General features: G+C 42.6%; 1 protein-coding gene across 3 annotated transcripts in view; it reads left to right on the top strand.

Moving 5' to 3' along the window:
- The window catches only part of Trappc9 (trafficking protein particle complex 9), a 481,588-nt gene that overhangs the window by 235,525 nt on the left and 239,091 nt on the right, over positions 1 to 6,972 (top strand). The window lies entirely within an intron of this gene.

Here is a 6,972-nt window from a genome sequence, read left to right as displayed (position 1 = left end):
TCTTCTCCCCTCCCCTCCCCTCCTCTTCCTCCCTTCCTTCTTCCCCTCCTCCCAATAAGGATTCTGGGGATAAATCTCAGGTCCTCATGCTTACAGGGCAGACATTTTACTGACTTGAGTTATCACCCCAACTTTGTCTCCACTTCTGTAGTTCTATGGAAGTGACCCTGGGTCCTAAGAGGATGGTAGAGTTGACCAGGGACCAAGGGTCCTGAAGTCAGAGAGCAGATGTGAGACTGGAGTTGTAGTTGTTGCTATTAGAGTATGGTTACCATTGATGCAAGGGCTCAGTCACTGGGCTCCTGTTCCGCTTGGTCATATGATGCCTTTCTTGTTCCACATTCTATAATCCTGATCACAGTTTTCTTTGGCTGTGGCTAAAGTTAGCTTGGGTTTCCTGAGTCCATTCCAGATGATAGCTCTGTGTTCCACAGGCTGGCGGCTGCAGGGGCAGCCTGTACAGGATTTCTCCTTTCTGCTCTAGCCTTGATGTTGCCCCAGCCCTGTGGTCACCATCTTGACTCATCTTGCTACAACACATCTGGGGGCTCTTAGTTCCTATGACTCTGGCATGGAATTTGACAGTGTTTGGAAGAGGCCAAATTAAATGCAGTCCCATGACCATGTTTTCTATAACTATTTGCAAGTTGTCTTGGTAGAAGGGAAAGCATCTGGGAGAAGTGTGTGTGCGTGTGTGTGTGTGTGTGTGTGTGTGTGTGAGAGAGAGAGAGAGAGAGAGAGAGAGAGAGAACATTTGTTGAAGAACAAGGCTATAGGCAGGACTAATGTTGGAGAGCCAGCCTGCCAGGTTTTCAGTGTCTGTTCTGGTTGCCTGACCCTGTCTTCTAGTCACTGTTTTCTCTGTTTCTTCAAACCATTACCCGCCAGCCATGGCTATCCAAGTCCCCAGCTCATAGCACTACATGTAAAACAAGCAGCATTGACCAGCCAGATCCTCTCGGGACCAACCCTTAGATTGTCAGGGCAAGGACTTGTCTTGGATTCACTTCTTTATGGTATTCTTCCCTGATCCTTCCCTGGTACTGTCACTTCAGGAGTGTGACTCCCAGTGGCCTCTCCGGACTCAGAGGACAGTCTCCAAGGAAAGGGCCCTGGTGACTGAGCAGAGACTTTCCTTGAGTCTGTTAAGTTGAAGAGAACTTAGACCCTTTGGCTGCTCCCTTGGACTCTCGGGATCCCCATGCAGACCACGGTGGATACGATGGACATACATCTTAAGCATCACTGATCATGTCAGGTGCTGGGTGTTTTCTGAGGGAGATGCATTTTTGGGGTTTTTCTTTAGAACCCTAGCAGAAATGCAGTTTTACCTATGTACTGGTGGAGCCTGGATTTACCTTCTGGTTCCCACCCAGGGCTTTCCTGTTGGCATCTAACCATCAGGCTCTGTGTTCCTCAGTGGTTAAAATATCTAAGTGCATTCACTGCACAGAGCTTCGCCCCAGCACATCTTGGTTCCTGCACTGTACAAACCACACAGGACAATTAGGACCTTTTTACAGAGTGACTATTGTTCTTGTTTTTCTTTTTTTGTTTGTTTTGGTGGGAAAATGTATTCGTCTGTGTGATGGTGCAGAAGGACTTTGGCTTCCTGTGGTTGTGTATAACTAATGGTTAGTTATCAGAGATGGCAATAGAAATGTGCTATTGGTCTGCAAGTCTGAAATTCAGAAAGGCTCTAGCCTTCATTTCCTAGCTAATGTGCATTTAATATTGCTTCTTTTAAAAGCTAACATTTTCATTTCATTTCATAACATTTAAAATATTCATGCATGTATACAATATATTTATTACTCCCACTACCTCTTTCCAACTGCCCTTGAGAACCACTAACCTGTTTCCCTCCTGACTTAATGCACTCTTTTAAAATTGCTATTATTATTAATAATAATACTGTGCCCAGTTAGCGTTGACCCCATGAGAATGGGCGTGGAATCATCTGCTGGAACTTGAGCAACCTACCAGTGGCCACATCCCTAAGGAAAAGTGGTTCTCCTTCTCTCATCTAGCAAATGTGAAAAGCTCTCTTGCCAGGTGTTGGGCCCTGGAAGCTTGTCCTTTATCCATGCTGGGATTTTAATTAGCTTGCCCTTGTATAGATCTTGTGAATGTATATATCAGCCACGTCATATCCAGAAGACAGCGCTTCATAGCTCTCATCCCCATCCTCTGACTCGTCCATTCTTTCTGCCCACATTTTTATGGTTTCCCCTGTTCTGATTACTTATCTGTACCTGGCCAGTTGTAGTCACTGATTGATTGATTATCAGCACTTAGATAAGTAATGAACCTTTTTGTTAACCACTACCCACTGCTAAAAGATTGTCCTACACAGTTGAGAGCAGCTTATGTCTGTGGGTATAAGCATAGATACTGTCTTAGGGTTTCTATTCCTGCACAAACATCATGACCAAGAAGCAAGTTGGGGAGGAAAGGGTTTATTCAGCTTACACTTCCATACTGCTGTTCATCACCAAAGGAAGTCAGGACTGGAACTCAAGCAGGTCAGGAAGCAAGAGCTGATGCAGAGGCCTTGGAGGCCACGTTACTTATTGGCTTGCTTCCCCTGGCTTGCTCAGCTTGCTTTCTTATAGAACCAAGAACTACCAGCCCAGGGATGGCACCACCCACAATGCCCCCCCTCCCCCCATCATTAATTGAGAAAATGCCTTACAGAAGGATCTCATGGAGGCATTTTGTCAACTGATGCTCCCTTCTCTGTGATAACTTAAGCTTGTGCCAGGATGACACACAAAGCCAGCCAATACAAATACTAAGAAGGGAGTTAGGCAACCTGCCCATTTATCAAAACAACACTGTAGGTTACCCCCTAAGGCCCATGGTCTCACCAGTCAGAGGCCTTTTAAAAAACAAACAAACAGAAACAGGTTGTAGTAGCAGACATGGAACTACTTCTGTGGAGCAGACCGCAAATACAACCAGAAAGTGATTGGTTACCCTCATGCCGTTATTGTTCTGTTGTTCCTGGGGAAGACCATTGCTCTCAGGATGCCTTAGTTGTTTATAGTTCTATGCATATAGGGTTGAAGCCTTTCCTCCTCCTGACTTTTTCCCTTCGATATTAGTCTATTGTTGTTGTCCTTGTTCAGCTTACGTTTGGGCAGTCACCCTGGTGAGATACTAAGGGGGTAGCTTCTGGCATTATTAGAACACACAGTCTCACAGCAAACTTCCTGATTCTTGGCTGTTACAATATTTCCACCCACTCTTTTCCAGTGTTCCCTGAACCTTACGTATAGGAATTTTATTGTAGCAGTATGAGTTGGGACTGGGCTTCACTACTCTGCATTTTGATTTGGTTGTAGTTTTCTTTAACAGTCCCCATCTGTTGTGAAAAGTAGTGTCTTTGGTGAGGAGTGAGAACTACCCTTATCTGTGGTATAAGGACAAACATTTAGGATGTAGTTAGGGATTATTCTGGTTTAATAAAGTGGATGTTGAAGATTCTCCTCCAAAACACATATCTTGACTAACCTTGTGTAGTTGGTTAGATTTCTAGTTTCCAACACCAGGCATGAGTTCCCTCTTGTTGAGTGGGTCTTAAGTTTAATTAGGGAGCTGTTAGTGACCACCAGAGTGTGTGCCACCACTGCATGCTTGGGGTTTTTGTGCTGTGATCTTTGCTGTTATGGTTCATAGGTGTCATACATGGGTAGGACAGTTGGTGGCTTCACTCCTTTGGAAGTTTTCATGGTACCATGAAAGCTAGTCTTCAGGGAGAAAGCTTTCAGGTTAGATCTGACTTAGAAGCTTCCGAGCCCTGTGTTTTACATTTAGTAGTAGTTCTTTTATAAAATTGGGTGCTTCTATGTTTGGCATATATACATGTAGTATTGCAATTATCTATGCTTGTCATTTTCCTTAGTGAATATTAAGTATCTTTCTGTACCTCTTCTGGCTAGGTTTTGTTTGAATTCAATTTTGCTACATGATTAGACCAACTACATTTGCTTGTTTTCTAATTCTATTTTCTTAGAAAACTTTTATCCAATTTTTTAACCCCAAGTTGGTATCTATTATTGATGGTGAGATGTATTCCTAGGAAGCAACAGAAAGGCTGATTCTGTTTCCAATCAAATCTGATACTCTGTGTCTTTTTATTGGGGGAACTGATGTCATTCATATAGAGAGATGGTTGGAAATGTGTATTAATTCCTGTCACTTATTGATTTTTCATAGATATCTTTTAATTTACTGTCCTGAAATTGTTTGTTTATTCCCTGTGACCTGTTTGGTATGTTTCTCCTTCTGAAATATTTATTCTAATATCCTATAGCTTAGAAGTCATACATTCCTTTAATCTATTTTTATAATGCAAACCTTTTATTTCTTCAATTTTCATTATATAGTTCTGCTGGGTATAATAGTCAGGGCTGCTGGTTATGGTCATTCAGAACTGGCAAAACATCTTTCCAGGCATTCATGGCTTTGAAAAGTTTCTGTCTAATAATCAGGAGTTATTTTTTACTTTTCACTCTTGAAGCTTTCAATATACTTTCTTTAGTCTGTGTTTTAAGTATAGTATGTTGTAGGGAAATTTCTTTTCTGATCCTATCAATTTAGTGTTCTGAGGGCTGTTTGTATCTAGATAGGTATCTTTTTTCTCTAGGTTTAGAAAATTTTCTTCTATGATTTTATTGAAAATATTTTCTACAATTTTGATATAGTATATTTTTCCATGCCTATAATCTAAAAGTTATATCTTTTCATGGTTTCCCAAAGCACTCCCTTTTTCTGTTTATGCATATTTTTTTCCATTTATTATTGACCTTCACTGAATGACCAATTTCTCTGCCTTGTTTTCCAGTTCTGATACTGTGTTTTCTAAATGACTTATTATATTGTGAAGTTTTCCCTTGAGGGTTTTATTTGGCTCATTGCATTTTTATTATCAGTACCATTTTGTTTTTACTTTTCAACAATATTTGTTTATTGAATTGTATTTCTTTATCTTGTACTGACTTCTTTTTAAAATTTATTTTTATTTATTAATCATTACATTTGTTTACATCTCAAATGATATCCCACTTCCTGGTTTCCCCTACACCAACCCTCCCATTCCACATCCACCCTCCACCCTCCCCTTTGCCACTATGAGGGTGCTCCCCTACTCACACACCCCCTCCTGCCTCACTGCTCTAGTATCCCCCTATGTTGGGGCATCAAACCTCAATGGACCAAGAGTCTCCCTTCCCATTGCTGTCAGGTAAGTCTATCCTCTGCTACATATGTATCTGAAGCCATGGATCCCTCCAGGTACACTCTTTGGTTGGTGGTCTAGTCTCTGGGAGCACTGGGTGGTCAGGCCAGCCTATGTTGTTCTTCCAATGGGGTTGCAACCCCCCTCTGCTCCTCCAGTCATCCTGCCAGCTCCCCTACCAGGTTCCCTGAGCTCAGTCTGATGGTCGGCTCCCAGCATCCACATTTCCATTGGTCAGTTGCTGGCCAGCCCTCCCAAGGAACCCCCACACCAGATTCTTGTCATCAAGTGCCTCTTGACCATGGCAACAGTGTCGAGTTTGGTGTCTGCAGACGTGATGGATTCCCATGTGGGACAGTCCCTGGATGACCCTTCCTTCAATCTCTGTTCCATTTTTTTCCCCTGTTCTTCCCTTGGACAGGAACATTTCTGGGTTACAAACTTTGAGATGGGAGGGTGGTCCTATCCCTTGTCCTGGAGTCATGCCTGGAGATGGCCTCTATAGGTTCTCTCTCCCCCTTCTCTGTGCACTTTGGCTAAAGTCATCCCAGTTGGGTCCTGGGAGCCTCACGTTTTCCTGGTGTCTGGGAGTCTCCAGTGGTTATCCCCAGTTCCTCATCTCCCCCCTACATATTTTTGTTCGATTTTCTGACCTTCTGTTCCTCTCTCAAATCCCTTCCAGTTTCTGATACTGCCCCCTTATTTCCTCTCCCTCCTCTTTTTCTCCCAGGTTCCCCTCTCTCTCCACCTCCCATGAGCATCTTGTTTCCCTCTCAATGCAGGACTGAAGCATCCACACCCTGTACTTCCTTCCTTCTAAGCTCCATATGGTCTGTGGGTTGAATCATGGGCATTGTGAGGTTTGGGGCTAATATTCACTTATCAGTGAGTACATACCATGTGTGTTCTTTTGTGTCTGGGTTACCTCACTCAGGATGATATTTTCTAGTTCCGTCCTTTTGCCTGCAAATTTCATGAAGTCATTGTTTTTAATTGCTGAGTAATATTCCATTGTGTAAATTACATTTTTCTGTATCCATTCTTCTGTTGAGGGACATCTGAGTTGTTTCCAGCTTCTGGCTTTTTTTTTTTTTCTTATAAGGGCAATATTTAATTGGGGCTGGCTTACAGGTTCAGAGGTTCAGTCCATTATCATCAATGTGAAAGTATGGCAGTGTCCAGCCAGGCATAGTGGTGGAGAAACTGAGAGTTAGTTCTACATCTTGTTCCAAAGGCAAACAGAAGACTGGCTTCTAGGTAGCTAGGAGGGTCTTAAAGCCTATGTCCACAGTGAAACACCTACTCTAACGGGGCCACATCCATTTCAACAAGACCACATCTCCTAATAGTGCCACTTCCTGGGCCAAGTATATACAAACCATCACAGACACCCAAAATAACATACTAACTTCAATGGTACCTCACTTCTTAATCCTTTACCAATAGTGTTCCCCTGATGATTAAGCATTCAAGTCTATGAATCCTTGGGGACAATTCTTATTCTAAGCACCAAACATGATTAGAAAGTTAGGGCAGTGGCACAATCAGGAAGCAGAAAGATATAGATGAATGGTTGTTTACAGGGCATTTTCTTCTTGTATCATCCAGCATCACAGGCAAACACACGTTTCCAATAATAATCAATAGACCTTCTGACTTCAAATAAACCAATCAAGATAAGCCCTGCAAATAAACGATCAGAGGCTTGCCTTTCACATGAGTCTAGATCT

This window comes from Mus caroli, chromosome 15, assembly GCF_900094665.2.
Source record: "Mus caroli chromosome 15, CAROLI_EIJ_v1.1, whole genome shotgun sequence".
Classification (NCBI taxonomy): domain Eukaryota; kingdom Metazoa; phylum Chordata; class Mammalia; order Rodentia; family Muridae; genus Mus; species Mus caroli.
The sequence above is the reverse complement of the archived record's forward strand: the minus strand, read 5'-3'. Positions and strand labels throughout refer to the sequence as shown.